The sequence below is a fragment of the Sarcophilus harrisii genome, chromosome 5 (assembly GCF_902635505.1).
Source record: "Sarcophilus harrisii chromosome 5, mSarHar1.11, whole genome shotgun sequence".
In the NCBI taxonomy this organism is placed as follows: Eukaryota; Metazoa; Chordata; class Mammalia; order Dasyuromorphia; family Dasyuridae; genus Sarcophilus; species Sarcophilus harrisii.
Window position 1 is genome coordinate 110,024,522 of NC_045430.1, and position 22,126 is coordinate 110,046,647.

At 36.7% G+C, this 22,126-nt stretch overlaps 1 protein-coding gene across 3 annotated transcripts in view; it reads right to left on the bottom strand.

The window, feature by feature from the left end:
* The window catches only part of SLC2A3 (solute carrier family 2 member 3), a 68,662-nt gene that overhangs the window by 36,651 nt on the left and 9,885 nt on the right, over positions 1 to 22,126 (bottom strand). The window lies entirely within an intron of this gene.

Consider the following 22,126-nt stretch of genomic DNA (forward strand, 5'->3'; position numbering starts at 1 on the left):
GTAAAAAACTCATCATAGTACCCGGCACATAGTAAGTGGTTCTTCTCTTCCCCTTCCTAGTACTAAAAGCAAAAGATAAGCCTGATTTCAAAGAGATACCACTTTAATGAGGAAAGTGGGGAAAGAGAAGGTGGATCTGTGTTCCTTGAAAAAAGATAGCAAATTTTAAAATAAAACAAAAAAATAAAATGTTTGTAAATGGACAACCTCTTTTCTGGTTTGCGGAGAGTAAACCCGAATGTCACTTTCAATCAATTAACTAGCACCTATTCTATGCCATGTTTTATGCTAAGCTTTGGAGATACAAAGAAAGGCCAAAAAAACCCAGTCAATTTATTTTAAAATTATCAAGTTATTAGATGATATCATTTGACATTGACCCACTCTCCCACTGTCATTTCGTCGGGTGGTTTCATTCGGTGCACTGGGCTCTGAACGTAACAAACAGCCAAACTCGCGCTCTCTTCAATTCCCCATCCTCGGATGATTCAGGGTAGAACACTTGGTTGAGGCGGGCCCAGAAACCCAACAATTATTTCCTTCCTCCCACCTTAGGGATTTGTCCGCATGTGTCTGCTCTAGGATGTTAGCTCCTCCTTTCTGCGTAAGAGAAAGGGCAAGGAGAGAGACGTGCACAGAATCAGCTGGGGTATCTAAGGGATCCTTTCGCGGATCTCATCATGGTCCAGCCCCTTTGTTCGTCACTGTCCTCCCTCTAAAGAATCGCTACCCGGTTCTGATACCAGTTTCAGTTCCACCAAGCAGAGATGCTGCCATCTCCTGAGCGACTTTGGGGGCCGGTTTATTTGGGGGGGGGGGGAGGGTCATGTGGGTCTTTCACTTTCTCCCTTTGCTCTCCCCTTGGCCAGCACATATTTGTATACGTTTTGCTGAATGTGTGCTGGGATGCATCCAATATGAGCATGCAACTGTTAACATGTCACTTCGGTGGGTGTGCTAAGTTTGGTTGTGGAGCAGATTACTACCATTTATAGAGGCCTTCTAACGAGTTCTTGGCAGACTGTTCTATCTGGGTTCACCCTGACCATATTTTATGTGTCCACAACCTGTAGATTGTGTAATTCTATGTTTGTATATTCATAACAGATTTGGGCACAGTTTGCACAAAATCTGCATAATCACAATGGATAAAAAAAAGGAAATTCGAGAAATAGCCAGTAATTTCCAAAGCTATTAGTTACATAATTAACTGGTTTGCATTTCATCTCTATTTCTTCTTACCTACTATGAAAGGTCTTAAAAAACTAGACCAAACAAAAGCAGAATCTTCCAATTCCCCATCTCACTTTAGGTTTTGGAAACGGAATCTACTATTGGTATTCATCTTAAGTGGTTCATGGTAAACAGGAAGCACAGATGAGGTGTAGGAAATCTGGGGGCTGGAGATAGGTGATTGTTCCATAAGGGGAAAGAGAAAAAGAGGAATGCCAGTAAGCTAGCACAGAAGATTCTCAGGATTCTGGACACCGTGTCACAGAGAATATTGCCAGATAACCTAGTGAACTCCGAGGAACTCTCTTTGGACTCCACCAACAGGAGAAGCCATCAGGAATAAAAATAAATAAAAAGATGGGGGGTAAATTCTGTTCAGTCTGGCTGAATCTGATCCAAGAAAACTGGATAAATGGAGAGCTATCAGAGCCACATCGGCTTTCCATGGAGTAAGGAGGGGAAGATACGGTAAAAGAAAGGGATAGTTTTAGGAGAAGGGATGTGTATTTTGAGTGCTTAAAAACTGCCTAAATCATAGATAACACAACCATAAAGACTCAGTTGAAGTGCATAAAGAAATTGGCATAAAGAGATGGAAGAAAAGAGAAAAAAACTAGGAGCTGCTAGAATATAGTTGGATTCGGTTTTCATTTTTTCTCCCACCCTAAGAGAAGAATGTATGGAAAAAAACAGATACTGAGGAGAATGAGGAAGACATGCTTGAAGAAGACATGCTTTACTTTGGACACTGACTTTTTAGTAGTTTCCTATGAGGGAAAACATCCAACAAATCAAACACAAATCAATAAATTAATTTTTCTTCCCTAATCTAGAAGCACATTACAAGATTAACACCCAAATTCCAATAGATTCCTTTTAAGATTTGGAATCTTAAATCATGATGAAGTATCTTGCCTCCAGTCTCTGTCTCACCAGCCCTTATTTATCTATCCATTTGTTTCTTTTGGGGACCTAAGGAAAAAATTTAGAAACAATCCTTAAAGATAGATGTAGAAGATTTCCTTTTACCAGAAATTTTAAGCCATTATCTTCTTTTCTAGTTAGAGGAAGAAAAATCGAATACATTCAAGATTCAATTTGAAGGAATGGAGGTATCAAAGGTTAAAAATCTGAAGACCTTTGACTTTACCTCTCACTTGAGGGATAATGAGGAGGTGGGATTAGTCTGAAGGAATTTAGAACATCCATAAACCCTCCAGGTGTATTTTACTAGGTGTACTTCACTTACTTTTTACTCAGGTGACTTATTTCTCAAAAGTTATGTTGTCATTTATGTAAATTGAAGAAAAAATTTTAATGAAATACGGGAGCTTTGATAAGCCAAAATAACTATAATCACCATCTGTTTGTAAATGAACGCTCTAGAGTACTTTTTGCTTTCTAATATTTACTGATTTCATACAAAGTGTGCTTTTATCAAATTCCATCTTTTTCCAGTTTGATTCTATCCTCTTGTTATGTTTGTATTTCCTATAAAATATCCAAACTAAATTTTTCTTACTTTCTCCCCTTTATTCACACCCTACTTATTTATCACCATCTTGTGAATTGCTGCTTATTTCTTTACTCTTTTCTCCCCTTCCTTGGGTACGTTTCCATTTTTTTCTCATCTCCATTACTTTTTTTCCTGCATTTATCTCTTCTCTCGTCACAATTTATGCCTCTATTACCCCGTTAGTGGAAGAAAAAAAAAGTCATGTGTAAAATTAGGAAAGATTAAGTGGAGGATGAATAGTTCAGCCTTTCCTTTTTACGTTGGGGCACCCCTTGGAATTGAAGAGGGACCCAGATGGGGGTTGGCGGGTCTGGGCGGGGACAGGATGTGAGTGTGGAGCGCTGAGCTCTCGGCTCCGTGCCATCCTACACGTCCTCGCTCAGAGTCTGCAATCCGGTAACTCCCCCACCCCCATCAAAAGAGAGAGGGGACTGACTCAGAGAAGGTGCAATAGAGACGTCAAAACAATTTTTTTTTTGTTTTTTTTAATATAAATTTGAGCTTATCAGGAACCTGAAGGAAGGAGGACGGGTTTTATAAAACTTGTGCCCAGAAGGATGCTTTAGTCCTAGGTAGCCAACCACCAGATACAGACATTTGAGTCTCATTAGATTTTGGCAAGCCCTATTGTATTCTATAAAATTCCTGTTTTCTCACAGGTTCCTGATGTCTCCTACAATAATTCAAATCTTTAAAAATTTTCCCAAGCTTCCCTATTTTATCCTCATTGCTCCTAGAGGGACACTTCTAAAACTCATTCTGTAGTCTTGCATGTCCCCATTAAACATTGCCCCCTCCCCCCAAAAACTCAAAACTAAACTCTCCTTTGTATCTAATTTTTTTTACTCTTATCTCTTTTCTCATCCCCTCCCCTGCCCCCCGGGGCCCCACAAAGTTCGGTCAAGAGATCTCAGGTTCCAGAAACTCTGGAATCTTAATCATCTGTCTTCATTCTTAAGAGGAATGACATTTTTTTCTCAAAGGTAAATTTGATGACTGGGCAGACCAGACCAGATCAGACCAGACAGGAGCTGAAGAATAGCTTGTGGCTTTGAATGACGGGTGGGAAAGCACTAAAATAGGAAGAATTTCCTGGAGGCCTCCGAGGGGGCTTGCCTTAATGAGAAATGAGAATGTCACAGCCAGCATTTCAAAAGAAAAAGAACAAATTTGGGAAATGCAGTTGGAAGGGATTACTTGTCGGCTCCCTGAGACTGAGTCTACTACCTTGAGAAAGAGTCATAAAAGAAGTGGGAGAGTGCAAAACTGGAAGTGACTTCAGAAGAAAAAGTAAGGGATATATGTTTAAAAAAAAAAAAAAGGTGGAGATAAAATAACAAAGAGGTGATGAAAATCTAGAGTGATAGGAGAAAAAAGAGAAACTATTAAATACGTTTTTAAAAAGATGCAAGCAAGAAAAAGGAAGCTCTTTTACCATGGAGGATCTTGATGTAAACTTGGTATTTTTTTTCCTGGAATTGACATTCAAATTTCTCACTTCCCTTTTTACTATCACTTATTACTCAAGTGCAGAAGCCAGTATATCAGTCCCCTGGCCAGAGGCCCCAGGGGACATATTTAATCTTATCTTGCCTCAAAACTGTTGACAATAAGAAATGAACCATATTTTTACAATAGGCCTAGTAAGTGGAGGGTACTAGGAAGTTCTAGGAAGCAGAGAAAGGGAGACAGGGGATTCATGCTGTCGGACCCATTTCCATCCCTAATTCCCTCTTATCTCATGTCATAGATTCAGTACAACACAATATATAAAGTACTAAACAAAAACCCTAAATAAATCTTAGAACACCTGTTTATTGTGGCTGCTGGGTTGCTTTAGAGCTTGGAAATTAGCTCTGGAAGTTTAAAAGTTGTTAGAAGTTAAGGCTACAAATAGAACTGAATGCACTTTTTGGAGAGGACCACAAGCCCTTTATGAGTTAATGGCCCCTTGTACAAAGGCATAAGTTCCAGATCTCTGGGGAAAATTTGAGACAAATCTTTTGCCAAGTCGAGCCTAGACCTCCAGGGAAACCCTAATTTTTGTGAGAATGCCCAATCTTTTTGCAAAGTTATCAAGAGGCAATTTAAACTTTTTATTCTCTCCTTCACCCCTTCCCTCAAATTATATTGCTTAAAATCCCAAAGTTAAACTCCCAGGGAAGAAAGGGAAACTAAACCAAGGGGGCCAGGAAGCTAAATTTGGGGCTACATAGACTGCTAATACACTAATGTCAGGCAAAAGCCCAAACAATTCATGGAAATCCACTTCATCTCATACTTGAAAACTTGCATGGTATATATATATCTGCCATCCAGTTGTCTTCAGACTTGGGCTGGTTCCTTCAACAAATACTATCTTTTTGCATGGACTTGCCTTTTTTTCTTTTCCTAGTTTCTACACTGATTAACCACAAAATCACCCATTTAGATAAGCATTTGCTGCTATAGGATGGGAAGTTTAAAAAATAAATCGATTTTCATTTTATTCTCATGGACCTAAATTCCAGTTGACTAGTACACTTCCATTTCCCCAGTGTAGTTTTTCCCATGCATTAATGCCATTAGACTGTATGTAATCATACAGAAACATCTAGAAACGAATTTAATTTCCTCAATCTCTAAGGCACTTAAATTTCAATTATCTCTCATATTAATACCAACTGTTCTGAGTTATTCACTCTGATGTATAAAAAAAAATCCCACCGTCAGTAAGATGTTATTTATAACTGACCTAGATCTCTTGACTGTATAGGCCTTGTTTGGGCAGTGCTTGGACCTGAACTTCTACATAAGTCTGAGCTCTTGCTTTTGAGAAGGACAGTAGAAGCTATTAACTTTGCTTGAAGCATAGATTTTTTTTTTTCCTTCTCAACCCTTCCTGCATAAACACAACACAAAATTAGAGAACATTAGGGTTTAAAAGGAAAAAAAAAAAAAAAAAAAACAACCCTAAGTAATCTTAACACTTGCTAGTTGATTAAAAGGCAAATGATCTTTATGAGGTTAGGGTATGTCCTATAGAAATGAAGATTTGGAAAATGTATTAACGAATCACCAACAATTAGGGTGACATTTCTCACGCATGGAACCCCCCACCTCCAATCAGAAAGGCTGTCAGAAGACTAAACCTCTACTATCTTACTACCTACGAGGGAGATGGCTATGGTCTTGGAGGCCCTTGTGACTTAAGTGTGTGTGTCCACTTATCCCAAGAATACTATGTGTATTTGTGAGAGGAAGTGTAACCCCAGGTTGTGAAGAAGATATTTTCCAACTCATTATCTAGCTATCTGAGTAATGCTTTTTATTCAGCTAATTGAAGTGATAAATGACTGATAATCATGTATACACACAGATGAGATGTTGTAAACTATAATTTTAGAAATGGGTACCCACAGGGTAACTTGATTCCCCCATCTTTCGGGTGCTACAATCAATGTAATTTAAACTACTCCACTTCTTGAGAAGTTATGCTACCTGATTTCACATGTATAATTCATATTACATTGCTTGCCCTATTAGTGGAAAGGGGAAGGGCAGAATGGAGGAAGAGAATTTGAACTCAAAATTTAGAAAATATATTAAAATAATGAATTTATTAAAAAAAAAAAAAGTAAGAAAAAGTCTTCTCCAGTACAGGTTAAATGATCTAATAACCCTTTATTCATCATTCCCATTTCACAACTTTTTCAAGCTATTTCAAGTTCCCTCCTCTACAGCCATTTGGTTTTCTCTATGTCCTTAAGATTTAAAAAAAAAAAAAAAAGTTCTTCTTTCTTAAGATTTGATACTTAAAATTAAGTGTATATTTACTATAGAGTAAAACAAATAATAATGGGAAGATCATTGGTTTTTGTGCAAAAATTCTTTACTTTGAAAACTTCTGAGACCTTATACTTATCAAATTCTTAAAGCCTAGGAAAATAGGAGAGAAAGCTGACCCAGATTACAGGAGATGTGTTTGTACCTGATGAGCACTGGTTATCATGAGGAAAACATAGAGAAAACGTAGAGAGATACAAATAACTTGCTTAGCAGCTTACATTCCAAACTGCAAGTTGAATTTGGATCTCCTATTCTTGAGAGGTTTGGAGTAAAGTCAGCCCCAAAGCTCACTTCCATTTTGGATATCTTTTTCTCTCTAATCTACACAGTCTCTCTTACTACTCTTTTTCTCAACATCCTCATTCTTTCCCAGAGGAGGGGTTGCCGTGGAGATAATGTCATCACAGAGCTAACAAGCTGGTGGAGAAATACAGCAAAGAGGCATAAGCATAAGAGAGACACAGGAGCAGAAGCATAGATGCGGACTTAGAGCAAGAGCCAAGAGGCAGGGCATAAGGCAGAGAAGTGCCTGAGGATAACGTGAAGTCTAGAAACAAAATAGGTCAGAATTGCTGGCCAGAGTGGTAGGAAAGGATGCCCACACACAGAAAGAGAGAAAGACACCCAGAGAAGTGGTTTTCTGTTCCATCTGCTTCCCTCCAAGCCATAGCTGGACAAAATTTCAGTTCAGTAGAAACTGAGGCCGGGGTGCCTGCTTCAGGTCACTTATTGTCTTGCTGAGTTTAAGAGTCACGTCTGATTATGACTCTAAGTGGAGGTTTCGTTGGCAAAGGTACTGGCCTGCTTTTCCATTTCTTCTCCAGCTCATTTTATAGATGAGGAAACAAAAGCAAGCGCCAGTAAGTGACTTGCCCAGAGTCACCACAACTAGTTAAAGTGTCTGAGATTAGATCTGAACTCAGGAAGAGTTTTCCTAATTCCAACCCGGTGCTTTGGCCACTGTACATCCCCCCTCACCCCTCAGGTGACAAAGGTGCTTATGCATTGCCTTGCTGAAGGGACTCTAACAAGGCCAGTAATTGCTAGAAATTCTTTATTGAAGATATCCTTTGTTGGCTTCTCTCTTCAGTAGTCTAATATATATCTGTGCCTTTGGGTCTCCCAGTTCTCTGCTTCTAGCTAAGGGAGCTATTTTTATCTCTTGTGCTCTTCCTTACCTCTTTGGCAGTCTCCAGTCACACATTCACCACTCTTCAAACTTACTCTTGTGGAGTCATATCTTTTCCTGAGATTTCATTGCCTCAAGCTGTTATCAGGAAAGTCCAACCAAATGCAGATGGATCTACTACTCTTATCAAATTCAAAGACTTAGAGGTGGGGTTTTTCTACCAAGGGTCATTTGGATTTAACATCAATTCACAAGTCACACAAAAGTGTCAGCTTAGAGAGCTCAAACTATGGGAGGTAGTTCCATCTTTTGCAAATGATTATGCCCCTTGTGGGCAGGAGATTCCCCATTCCAGTCTTAGGAGTCCAAAGAGCACTTGATTGCTCCAGTCTCTGACATATACATCTCTAGGCTGCTTCTACTTTTTCTACTCACAATCACTTTTCACCTAAGAAATTTCTATGTGACCCTGGATATACTGGTATATAAAACCGGTGTACAAATCAAGCATTTACTAATAATAAATCATAATTTCATGACTCCCATATTCAGTTATGGGGTCACAAACTACAGTTTAAGATATATAGCACCAGGACCAAGAGATCATTATATACTTCAACAACAATACTATATGATGATTCTGCCAAGGGAAAATCAGAAACTTTATGAGCAAAATTACAAACCACTTTTCACACAAATTAAGTCTGATCTAACCAATTGGAAAAATATTAAATGCTCTTGGATAGGGCGAGCAAATATAATAAAGATGACAATACTACCCAAACTAATCTATTTGTTTAGCACTATACCAATCAGACTCCCAAAAAACTATTTTAATGACCTAGAAAAAATAACAACAAAATTCATATGGAAAAACAAAAGGTCAAGAATTTCAAGGGAATTAGTGGAAAAAAAAAAAATCAAATGAAGGTGGCTTAGCTGTACCAGATCTAAAATTATATTATAGAGCAGCAGTTACCAAAACCATCTGGTATTGGCTAAGGAATAGATTAGTTGATCAGTGGAATAGGTTAGGTTCAAGGGACAAAATAGTCAACAAATATAGCAACCTAGTCTTTGACAAACCCAAAGATCCCAGCTTTTGGGATAAGAACTTACTGTTTGATAAAAATTGCTGGGAAAATTGGAAACTAATATGGCAGAAACTAGGCATTGATCCACACTTAACACCGTACACCAAGATAAGGTCAAAATGGGTTCATGACCTAGGCATAAAGAATGAAATTATTAATAAATTAGAGGAACACAGGATAGTTTACCTCTCAGATCTGTGGAAGGAGAAGGACTTTATGACCAAAGCAGAACTAGAGATCATTACTGATCACAAACTAGAAAATTTCGATTATATCAAACTGAAAAGTTTTTGTACAAACAAAACTAATGCAGACAAGATTAGAAGGGAAGCAATAAATTGGGAAAATATTTTTACAGTCAAAGGCTCTGATAAAGGCCTCATTTCCAAAATAAATAGAGAATTAACTCCAATTTATAAAAAATCAAGCCATTCTCCAATTGCAAAATGGTCAAAGGATATGAACAGATAATTCTTAGATGAAGAAATTGAAACTATTTCTAGTCATATGAAAAGATGCTCCAAGTCATTATTAATCAGAGAAATGCAAATTAAGACAACTCTAAGATACCACTACATACCTGTCAGATGGGCTAAGATGACAGGAAAAAATAATGATGATTTGGAGGGGATGGGGGAAAACAGGGACACTAATACATTGTTGGTGGAACTGTGAATACATCCAACCATTCTAGAGAGCAATTTGAACTATGCTCAAAAGTTATCAAACTGTGCATACCCTTTGATCCAGCGGTTTACTATTTATATCCCAAAGAGATCATAAAGAAGGAAAGGGGCCTTAGGCACCGAGTTTGTGGCAGCCCCTTTGTAGTGGTGAAACTGAAACTGAGTGGATGCCCCAGTTGGAGAATGGTAATAAATTGTGGATAAGGAATGTTATGGAATATTATTGTTCGAAGAAATACCAGAGGGATGATTTCAGAAAGGCCTGAGAGACACACAACTGGATGCTGAGGAAATGGAGGACCAGGAGATCATTATATATATATACTTCAACAACAATACTATATGATGACCAGTTCTGATGGACCTGGCCACCCTCAGCAATGAGATCAACCAAATCATTTCCAATGGAGCAGTAATGAATTGAACCAGCTACGCCCAGCGAAAAAACTCTGGGAGATGACTAAGAACCATTACATTGAATTCCCAATCCCTATATTTTTGTCCACCTGCATTTTTGATTTCCTTCACAAGCTAATTGTACAATATTTCAGAGTCTGATTCTTTTTGTACAGCAAAATAACGGTTTGGTCATGTATACTTATTGTGTATCTAATTTATATTTTAATATATTTAACATCTAGTGGTCATCCTGCCATCTGGGGGAGGGAGTGGGAGGTAAGAGAGGAAAAATTGGAACAAGAGGTTTGGCAATTGTTAATGCTGTAAAGTTACCCATGCATATAACCTGTAAAGAAAAGGCTATTAAATTAAAAAAAAAAAAAAAGATATATAATAGCTAAGGCCATTAAAGAGCAAAATAAAACAAATTATTAAAGGGAGAAAAAAAATACTATATGATGATCAATTCTGATGGACCTGGCCATCTTCAGCAATGAGATGAACCAAATCAGTTCCAATGGAGCAGTAATGAACTGACCCAGCTACACCCAGCGAAAGAACTCTGGGAGATGACTAAGAACCATTACATTGAATTCCCAATCCCTATATTTTTGCCCGCCTGCATTTTGGATTTCCTTCACAGGCTAACTGTACAATATTTCAGAGTCCGAGTCTTTTTGTACAGCAAAATAATGGTTTGGACATGTATACTTATTTTGTATTTAATTTATCCTCTAATATATTTAACATCCACTGGTAATCCTGCCATCTAGGGGAGGGGGTGGGGGGATGGAGGGGAAAAATTGGAACAAAAAGTTTGGCAATTGTCAAGGCTGTAAAATTGCCCATGTATATAACTTATAAAAAGCTATTAAAAAAAAAAAAAGATATATAGCACCACCTGGCTCATTCTCCACTATACCAAGCTACCTCTTGTTCATCGATAATTAGCATGCCCAAGTTTTCCAGACCATTTACCCCTTTCCCTCTTCACCTCACTAAAATGAAAGACCTTTGAGGGCCAGGGACTGACTGTCTCACTTGTTAATTTTTGCATCCTTAGTCCTTGGCCCCCCACACATAAGGATCATAAGCATTTGGTGCACTCCATCTTTCTATCCATCTTTTGTTTTCTTTATTCACAATGTATCATTTGAGAAATCTTGACCAAGGACCACATTGTTTTCTTCATTGCCTTATTTTTCCTATACTATGTCTTAGCACTCCTTTGGAAAAATTAACATCTGCTGAAGAATACAAGAAAAAAAAATGCCATCACTAAATAGCAAGGAAAAAGAGATTAAACCATAATATTTAGATGGAGAATAGAATTTACAGGTTATTTGGACCAAACTTCACATTCCACAAGGAAGGAGATAAAAAACCAGAGAAGTGTCTTGTCCAATGTCATTTGGCTAAGTGAGGAGCAGAACTAATATTTGAATCCAGGTCTTCCTATTCTAAATCCACTGCTTTCTAGAGTCACCAAGTTGCTTTTCAAAATTTGTACCCATCACTTCCCACCTCCAGCACTCTGTCCATTACTGGCACCTCGGGATAATGTTGTAAAAAATTACCCAGGCATGGGTTCTGTCAATAAAAAGTTATAATTATGAAAAAAAGAAAAAGAAAAGGTAGATGTAATAACAAGTTTAAAAAAACTTGGTTTGCTGATTATCTATGAAAGATAAGATCAAAAAACAGGCAAAGATACATGAAAGTTTAAGACAGGAAGATCTCAAGATCTGACAATAGAAGAATGTTGATGGAAAATATCTGCATAATAATTAATATTTTAGCATAATTACAGAAACTTTGGTGAAAAATCCAAACCTAATCAAAATAACTCTCACCTTACTGTAGGAACTTCCCTTTTTCCCAGGGTTTGTCTACATCTTTTCTCCCTTCTCCAGTGTAGATATTTCCTAATTTGTGGCATTGTTTATTTGATGATTGCAAAAAGGCTGTTTTGGCATTCTTTTGCTTTGATATTCTTTTTAATGTATTAGAAGTGATCATGATTAATAATGTCCTGTGCTAGGAACTTTGTCATCAATTCATTTATTAAAACAGCATTTCTATGGATGCTCCCCCAACTCAGCATGCACAAGTTGGGTCCCTAAAGGTTCTAGGTCTGTGGGTTATACTACTATAGCTTATACTGTGCTATATATATACTATAGTATACCACCATGATGTACTTCCCACTAACAATAAGGGAATATATCACCACTCTACAGTATTATTGAATATATTAAGACATAAAAAAACAATACCTCAAGATATATATATATATATATATATATATATATATATATATTGGTCAAATCAAACATTTTGCTAATTAAAGCCCTTCTTTTGTAGTTTAAGACATTTTAAAAGACCAAATGCTGTTCAACTTTTATATAGTGTCTATGGGAATCATTGTGGTAAGCCTTAGTAACAGAGCAGGGATAAGAACTCAAAATTCAATCTCTCTATATGTATGTGTATGTATGTGTGTATATATGTGTGTGTACATAGTATAGGAGTATATAGAGAGAGAGAGAAAAGAGAGAGAGAGAGAGAGAGGGAGGGAGGGAAGAAGAAAGTGTGTAAATAACTCAAATATATTTGCTGGGCAGAAAGATTGTCCTTATCTTCTCATTAGAATAGATAATGATATGAATTGTTATAGCCCATATATTGAGCAGCATCCTATATTTTTACAGAATTCTGTATCTTTATCAAGTGATCTGCCAACCAAATTATAATATCTGGAAACTGTTGGTAATTAATAATTAATAATGAAATTTTCTAACTTGATTTGCTTATGACTGACTTTTGAACTAGGTCAGAAAGTGTAAGTAAATTTAACATTTTAAGTTTTGAATTAGAAAACTGGGGCTTAAGTTTCAGCTCTGAGACATTTCCTTACTTGACTGATTAAATCAGTAGATCTGTTGATAAGAATTTATTAAGTACCTACCATAGTAGGTCAGGCACTTGGCTAAATTCTAGGAATAAAAAGAGGCTAAAGACAGTTCTTGGCCTCAGGGAGTTCACAGTTTGAAACCTTTAAGCTTCAATTTTTTCAACTATTAAAAAAAAATTACAGAATTTTAAAAGAAAGCATTTTATACACTTTCAAGCACTCTAGCCAATTTATTTTGTCGTCTTTGTGAAGTATAAATTGGAGGAAGCAGAGAACTAGGCAAGACTACCTGTTAAATAGCCATAATGTACTCAGCAGATTTCCTCTTGGAAACTTGAATTATGGATGAATTTACTAGTAAACAAAGGCAGGCTATTCCAGTTATTCCAGACCTCTAAGTCTGTGAAGTAGCCTCAACAAATAAATTTTTTATATTTGTTAAAGAAAGGCAAGTTGGCCAACCCAGAATTTTCTTTTTTTTTGTTTTAAGTAATTTACATTTATTTAAGATATACAAAGTTTTTTTTTAAATTCCATTAACTTTTTGAAGAAAAGTCTACATTTTATTTTCCTCTTTTAGCCTATTTACTTAAGCCTATCTCAAATTTTATCAATTCCTTGTCCAAGAGTAAATGTTTGCTTTGCCTTCAATTGTTCTTCTATAAGGCCACCATTTGGAGCCAAAGACATTTTTACTTAATGACAAAAAAAGAGTAAAACTTGAATAAGCTAGGGTTTCTGGGAGCAGTTTTTTAAGAAGGAAAAAGAGAACAGCAGTGTAAATTGGAAGTAGCAAGCAGCTGGCCATTTTACATTCTCAGCACTGAAGACCTTGTTTGCTGTTTGGGATTAAGAATTAGATTAGGATTAATTAGAATTAGGAACAGGAATTAGCATTCTCTCTACTATCCCTTTCAGCTTTTAAAAGACTAAGATTCTAGGATTCTAAAATTTCTTATCCAATTCCTATCCCTCATCTATTCCTTCCCGGGTTCCCCTGACTAATTATTAGAAAGGACAACATATGCTGTAATAAAGGTTGGGGGTCAAAGGTCCCTAAGTAAATCTTGAACACATTAGAGGTTTGCGTTCCTGAAATTTCCTACAATTTTCTTTGATCCTTGTTGTATTATCCTTTAAAAGGTAGTGAAGAGCATCTCCTCTTTTTGCTTTCTCCTGGAACACAAAGGTCCTCTCAGTGAGATAGTGAAGGCTGAGAAATATGTTTATGTCTGTGGCTATTCCATGGAAGAGAAGTGGTTTCTTCTTAAGAAAAAGAAAAGAAAAATCATATACCATAGGCTATTGAAATCTTGATGTCCCTCTTCCTATCACACTTCACCAAAACATTCTCCTTATCAAAGCTGAAAAACACATCAGGAATTAAGAATTCCAATCCAGGGTAGACTTTTCCAAATTTCTTCCTCACTTTAGAAACAATGGGAAATTCTTTTTGGTTTATTCTCCAGACCTGAACTAATTATTAAAAGGAGTGCTGGGATGGCTGAGTCATTGGGAAATGACACTGAAGCTTAGAAAGGGGAGGGAGAGGGGGCAGCATCAATAAAGCATTTAATAAAAGTAGAAAAAATGTTAAATGAAAGAGAATTTATTTTAATGAGTAGACCACAAATGACTTTCTTCAATATGAAAGCATTTTTCAAAGTATGACATAGGGCTTTTATTGAATCCCCTATTCCACTGCCATCTCCACCCTTAATCCCTAAGAGGCAGCTGTATTTTTAGATAATGAGTAAAGGAAACCTTCTCAAATACCGGATAAACCTCACTAGGCAAAAGTATCCCTGTTCTGGGCAAAGCTAGGATGTTATTCCAGGGAAGGAAAGCCTCTAAGTAACAAGAGAGAGACATGTGTGTGCACCATCTGGATTCTGTGCCTGTCTCTGCCAGAACTCAGCTCTTTACAAAGCATTTTGCTTTATATACAGAACTGTCTCATTTTTCCAGAACCCATGCACAAATGTGTCTTGGGGCTGTTGGCCTTCTGTAATAACAACCCATCCACACTACAGACAAGGTACTTTTGCCCAAGGAAGTTTATCTTGTGTCTGAGGGCTGCCTTCTCCAAATGTATGTGAGGTGAATGAAATGATACCTCTGTTACAATCACTTCTGTAAAATGCTATGGAGTGAAAAAGTAAACTACTGCTCTTTGCAATTCCATGTTAAAGTGTAGAAGTGTAGGAGTCTAGTCACCTCTGGGCTATTTTCGTGTGGCTTAGCTATAACAAAATATGTCTCCTATTTTTTTGTTGTTTGTTTGTTTACTACTTTTGAATACACTGGCTTGAACTCAAGGAAGGGAATCTAATTTTATAAGTAATATAAACTTTTATATATATATATATATATATATATATATATATATATATATTATATTATATTATATATATATATATATATATATTATATTATATATTTAATATATTATATATATTATATTATATAATATATATATATTATATTTTATAAGTAATATAAACTTTATAAGTAATATAAACTTTTTTAAAATTTTATAATATAAAATTTTGGATTATCAGATATTTCGAATATACCACATAACTCCTTTCCATTGGCTGGGATAATTAAGAGCTAATTATATAGATATGCTCTGCAGGGCAACTAAGCAGTTGGAATGCTCCTGGTGGTTTCTTGGTTAAGGAACCATGTGCACTTTCTCTCTTATGGCATTTTTCTTCATCGAACACCAGAGAAACCATTGTCTGGGCTATCTCCCCAGAACTGTGATTTTGTTTGATGATCCCCTACTTTCACCTTGGGGACTGAACCATCTGTCTGAATTTCTGCATGTCTCTGTCTCTTTCAGAGAGTTACCTGAATCTGTAAACTGGAAAAACCTTTGGGCTTTTTTCCAAGAGCAATTTTTTCTCTCCCTACTTAGTCATAAGAGATACGATTGGATCTTAATCTTTATCTATGCTACCCTATTCCCCTGAGGTTGGATGTCAGCACCATCCTAAACATGTGATTCTCTCTCCTCTCACATCTCTTTTCCCAACCCATTCTTATTTTAAAATTTTCACATTACATAGCATAGGTATATACTTGCAGCTTTTTTCCCCTCCAAAAAGTCAATATTCTTCAGTGCCTACTCTAATTTTCCTTATTGCTTCTTCCTTTCTATTTAGATCTTTCTTCCAACCCCTGCTCTTGGGACCCCTTCCTCAGCCTCACCCCAATCTTTCTTCTGTTTCTTTATTAATCCTGCCTTCCACAGTTGCCTGAATTTTCTTTCCATCTTTGCACGCTATTTTAGCATATGTGATCAAGGGTGATTGTAATACTGTCCCTCCCACTTTATCTTTCTCAATTCAATTTTACCTATCCCTTTTCCTCAGTTAGGGTCCTTTGGTTCTTAAAGCCAAGAAAAAAAAAAGCCTGCTTTCTAACCAAGAACCTTTTTCTCGGGATGCATGGACATTGAACACACACTGCCACCTGGTGGCCTATTTGTGAATAAGGATAGAACTACCTACAAATAACTACCAAACATTTTGGTAACCAGTCCTTGAGGGTGGATGAGTGAGGATGCCAAGTACACGGCGTGAACTGACATATTCAGATACAGGTATAAGAAGGTATCGCTAAGCTTCATACTATTCCTTCCATTTAAAATACACGATAGAATATATAATAATCTCCTCTAGTTAATAGCCTGCCTATCCTTCAAAGAGATTCTAATAGAGGAAAAGTATAGTCGTTTTTTTTGGGAAGGGATCCACGCTATTCTTGACTTCAGGCCTTCTAGCATTTGAATATTTGAGTAAAAAGAATAAATTGATTGAGAAGGAGGAAAGAATAGGGAAATTAACTCTTTGCTTTGCAGCAGGAGCTCCTTAGTTTCATGGTGAGTTATATTCATCCCAGGTCCTTCATAGGTTTTCACCTATAAGATTCCATTATCCATATCAGAGGAAGTCTAATCCCTGGCTGACCTAATTTAAAGTTAGGTCTCTTTTCCACTAATTCCTTTCTCTCCAGCCCTATAGAAGAGTTTAATTAGGTTCATTCTCACATGCTCTCTCAGCCAGAACACTTTTATTTCTTTAAAATTTAAGTTTAATCTTTCCATAGTGTCACAGTGGAGAGGAACCCTAAGGATAAGATAACATGAATATGAACATTTTTTCCTCTATTGAGGAAAAAACAAAACTGAAATCAGTTTGAGAAAAACCAAGAAAGAGCTTAAGTGATCCTGTAATGCTTCTCTCCTTTTTAAATAAAGAATCTGGAAGAAGCAGGAGACAGTAGTCTTCGATTTTGCCGGTAACCATTAGTTTTGGGGGGGTCCAAAGGATTATCATGCCAAAAGAATCTCTTAGAACTATGTGAGTAGTTATGACATACTACAATTTTTGTTGTTGCTCACACATGTGTAACTATTAGTGACCTCAAATACACACACATGTCACAGCAGGTCAGGTTCTCCTCCTCTATTTTCTGAAGCCTGTCCAAGATCATGGTCACTGTTATACTGTAAACTAATAGGAACTTAAAAACTCCTTGAACAAATGAATGTAGCTAAGTGCAATTTAATGAATTTAGGGAAGTATCTAAGCTGTATTCTTAAGAATATGTACTCTACAGCCCTTTTTGTAGTGGCAAGGAACTGGAACTGAGTAGATGCTCATCATTTGGAGAATGGCTGAATTGTGGTATATGAATGTTATGGAATATTATTGTTCTGAAAGAAATGACCAACAGGATGATTTCAGAGAGGCTTGGAGAGACTTGCACTAAGTGAAGTGAGGAGAACCAAGAGACCATTATACATGGCAACAGCAAGATTATGAGATGATCGACTCTGATGGACAAGGCTCTTTTCAACAATGAGGTGATTCAGGCCAATTCCAATGATATTGTGATGGAGAGAACCATCTGCATTCAGAGAGAGGATTGTAAGAACTGAGTGTGGATCACAGGACAGTATTTTCACTTTTTTTTATTGTTGTTTGCTTGCTTTTTATTTTCTCATTTTCTTTTTCTTTTTGATCTGATTTTTCTTGTGCAGCATGATAACTGTGGAAATATGTATGGAAGAACTGCACATGTTTAACAGATATTGGATTACTTGTTGTCTGGGGTGGGCAGTGGCGGGGAAGGGAGAAAAACATTGGAACACAAGATTTTGCAAAGGTGAATGTTAAAAATTATCTTTGCATACATTTGAAAATAAAAAGCTATTATTTAAAAAAAACAAAAAAGAATGTGCTCTAAATTCTCAATAACATAATTTTACAAGGTTTCTTAATCAAAGGCAGTGGGAATTTAAAAAGACTTCATATGTGATATAATCTGTCTAGTTTATAGCTGAATTAGAATCACTTGTAAAGCACACTGGATAAATGGTCTTAAGTTTAGCATTTGTTCAAAGGAATAACCTCCTGCTTTCCAAAGATACCCATTTTATTTGAGATAGCTCTAATTGTGTGTAAAGTTTTCCTTTCATGTTTTCCCAAGTCTTCTCTTCTCCAGGCTAAATGACTCCAGTTCTTTCATCTAACATCATCTTAAGCCCTTTCCCCATTCTAAGTGCTCTACTCTGGATGCACTCCAGCTTCTCAATGTCCTTCCTGATATGTTGACCCAGAATTGAACACAATACTCCAGACGTTGTATCAGTAGGGCAGGACAATCAGCTCCCTGCTTCAGTGTTCCTTCTATAATCTAGTACAACTTTAGAGACTTTATAATGTTTCTATAAGATATAGGGAAAAAAGTACAACGGGTTCATCAAATATTGGATATAATCAAGAAAAAAAAAGCCATTCAAACCATGTTTAATTTTAATGAATAATCTTAGTCTTAGAGAAGATGAGGAAATACATTTCTATCTTTTTTAAATGGAGAGATGGGGAGACTACAGGCACGGAACAGACGAAATTGCTATGTCATTTTGTTTTAACTTTTTCTTTGTTGTAAGAGAAGGCTCTTTGGATTCGGTTAAAGAGTATATCTGAAAATGACTGTGATGAAAATAAAATTTTATTAAAAACATTTGTATCAAATATCTCTGATAAAAGTCTAATATAATATCTAAGATATATGTGGATCGACATAAACCTAAAAATAAAACTAATATCTATTTCCAAGTATATGGCCCAAGAAATTGAAGTTTTTAACAGAAGAAATGCAAATGACCAACAGTCATTTGAAAAATATTGTGTCCATGATAAGAAACGAATAAAAAATTAATGATGGAATGACCTAGAAAAAAACATGCACAGTAACTCATCACTGGTAGAACCATGCTAGAAGATAATTTGGAATTATTCAAGAAAACAATGCTTCATCCCCTTTCACCCACTATTGGACATCTAACCCAGGGAAGTAAAGAACAGAAAGGTTTTATAGATAGAAAATTATTAATAGCATCACTTCTTATGGGAAAAAAAAAAGTAGATGCCATTTAGCCTGTAGCATGGATGTAATAGACTAGGAATATACTATAAGAAATGATTAATATGATGAATTCACAGAAAAATATGGGAAGACTTACATGAAATGATACAGAGCAAAGAAATTTTTAACCAAATCAAACACGTGTGTGTGTGTGTGTGTGTGTGTGTGTGTATGAATGTGTATTTGATGACCACAATAATGTGGTTCAAAAAACAAAATCAAAAGACACTGGAATTCAGATTAGAAAACTTGGTTCCAAAGGAAAAATTCTTTTGGTTGAGAAGTAGTGGGCTATAGGTACAGAATGCTCCAAACTCTTATCACATATAGAAGAGACCTTCCCTTCTCTCAAATCAATTCCCCAGGAACCTATTGCCAAGTCTTTCCTAGGCACCAATGCCAATTCTCAGTTTCCCCTCCCATTTTCACTTCTATGGAAATTCAGTGGGATCTGTCGTCTTCTTGGTCTGGAGTCACTAGCCCAGTCATTTTCCCCCAAGACCTTTTGGGCTTTGCTATCTGCCTACTACTTTGCTAAGTCAACCATGAAACTAAAATCTCTTTTATGCATTGTTTTATGTAATATAAGCTACTTGAGAGCAGGGACTGTCTCCATTTTCTATTTGTATTCCTAGCTTTTAGAGCAGTACTTGTTTGGCATGGAGTAAACTTAATAAATGCTTTTCCACTACACTTCTTTCCATACCATTTCGATGATTATTTAAAACTTTTTTGTGTTGTTACAAGAAAGGGCTCTATTAAGTGGGGTGTGGTGAGAAATTTCTATACATGAAACTAAAAAGCATGAATAAAAGATTTTTTAAAAAGAAAAATAAAACACAAAATGTTATGCAACCTTTATTTAAAACCACACTATGTATGAACTTTGAAGAATGTGCAATTCTAGTTACATATCTCAAGAAATGACTTAATGGAGCTGTGAAATGATAACAGGGAATTGAAAATATTTGTGGAAGGCTTTAAGGTTTACAGCAGCCTTTCTAGGTAAGTAAGATGAATATTACCATCCCTCTTTACAAACTGAAGCCAAACAAGGTATGTATAGTGACATCCTTAGGGTTATATATCTATTAAGTGTCAGAGCTCAGATTGAGACCAGTGATTGTAACTAGCTTTTCATAGCTTTTGTGAGTCATGGACTCCTTTAGAAAATGGGTGAGACCTATGAACTCTTTTCCAGAATAATATTTTTAAATGTATAAGATAAAATACATGAGACAACAAAGGAAACCCAAATGTTAGTGAAAATAAGACTTTTTTTTCCCATTTAAGAATACAGAATATGAAAATTTCTTCATAGACTCTTTGAGGATCTGTGAACCCCAGTTGAAGAACCCCAGATCTCCAATCCTTTCCCTACTACATTATGTGACCTAGACAGTTATTAATGGAAACATCTAACTACCTCCTAAGTCATTTAGTCCAGATAAATGATATTCTAGGACACTAAAAATACTTGGGGGTGTGATAATTGAAACTGTAAGCAATCTCTGATGGGTCAGGGAGAACTAGATTGGGAAAAGGGGAAGAGATTACTACAGTAATCAAAATAGACAAATGCTCCAGTTTTTTTTTTTTTAAATAAACTATTGGTTGTTGAGTTTGATTGTATTTAAAAAATACCAGAACAGAAATTTTTAAAATGGTTTATGAGTATGCAGAAAAAGGAAGAAGGGATCATTAGTCAATTTAATTCAATTTTATAAACATTTATTAAGTCTTTATTATATGCAAGGTACACTGATAGGCCCTGCTGAATAAAAATACCAGTTCAGCATGACCTGTTCTTAATAAACTTGTATAGCATTAGGAGGATATGTAAGTTTCTTATGGAAAGGTACGAGTGTTGGTTTTCTTTTTTTGTCTTGTTACTCATATTTTGCATATTTTTGTATATATAGTATTCCCCTAGGGCTTTTATTATTCTGAATATTACATTTCTGTTCATATAACCCAAGCTTAATATGAATGAATTTATTTTATCATATGGCAGGTAGTAAAATCAATCCAGTCTTGGGCTGTATTAATATAGTACATTCTCTAGAATGAAGAAAGGATGGGGATGATTGCATTGTACTCTGTTCTGGAGTCTTGCTTATATATAAATGCACAAACTTAATACACAATGTATACTAAGGATCATAATTTAAAAAGGCAAACGACACGTCAGGGGAATTATTGACTCTCACTAGAAAATACCCATGACTAGAAATAGATGAGTAAAAAGCCCAGCAGGGGCTGGAATAGCATTATGAGAAGGGGGATTCAAGTAAGCATAAGGCAGCTCAGAGTCCGGAGGGTTTGGTGCTGGTCACTCCTATGGAAGAGGGCAGGAGTGAATGCCAAGTGCATGGACAGTAAGGACTTGCCTTCTCTATTCTGCACTTTTTTGGGCTCAAATTAATCTGTATGCCGGGTCAGAGCACGGCTGTCTGGACAGACACGCATTTCCAGCCCAGGCACAGAGAGACTTCAGCTTGGTTCAAGTGAGAGTCCTACTGCTGGGATCTGACTGAATGACTGAAGCACCTCCACCCACCCTCCAAAGGCTTTGGAAACACTGCCCCTGCCAGATGGGAGCTCACGCGGCCGCCGGGGCCTTGGGATGGAGCCCCCCCCGGAGGAGTTAGGGAGCTGGGAGAGGGACAAAGCCAGGCACCGGCTGGGGGCCCCTGAAGCCCAGGCGGGGCCCACGGGTGCTCAGCGCGGGCTCCCGAGGGAGGCGGTTCTTAATGACAATGTGTGCACGTGGGGGGAAAGGCTCACTGCTACTTAGTGCTGCTGCATTAAATATCTTTGCCTGAAGTTTATCCTGTTTTCTGGCTGTTGTGTAAAGTGAGACACCTCAGTGGGGACTCATGC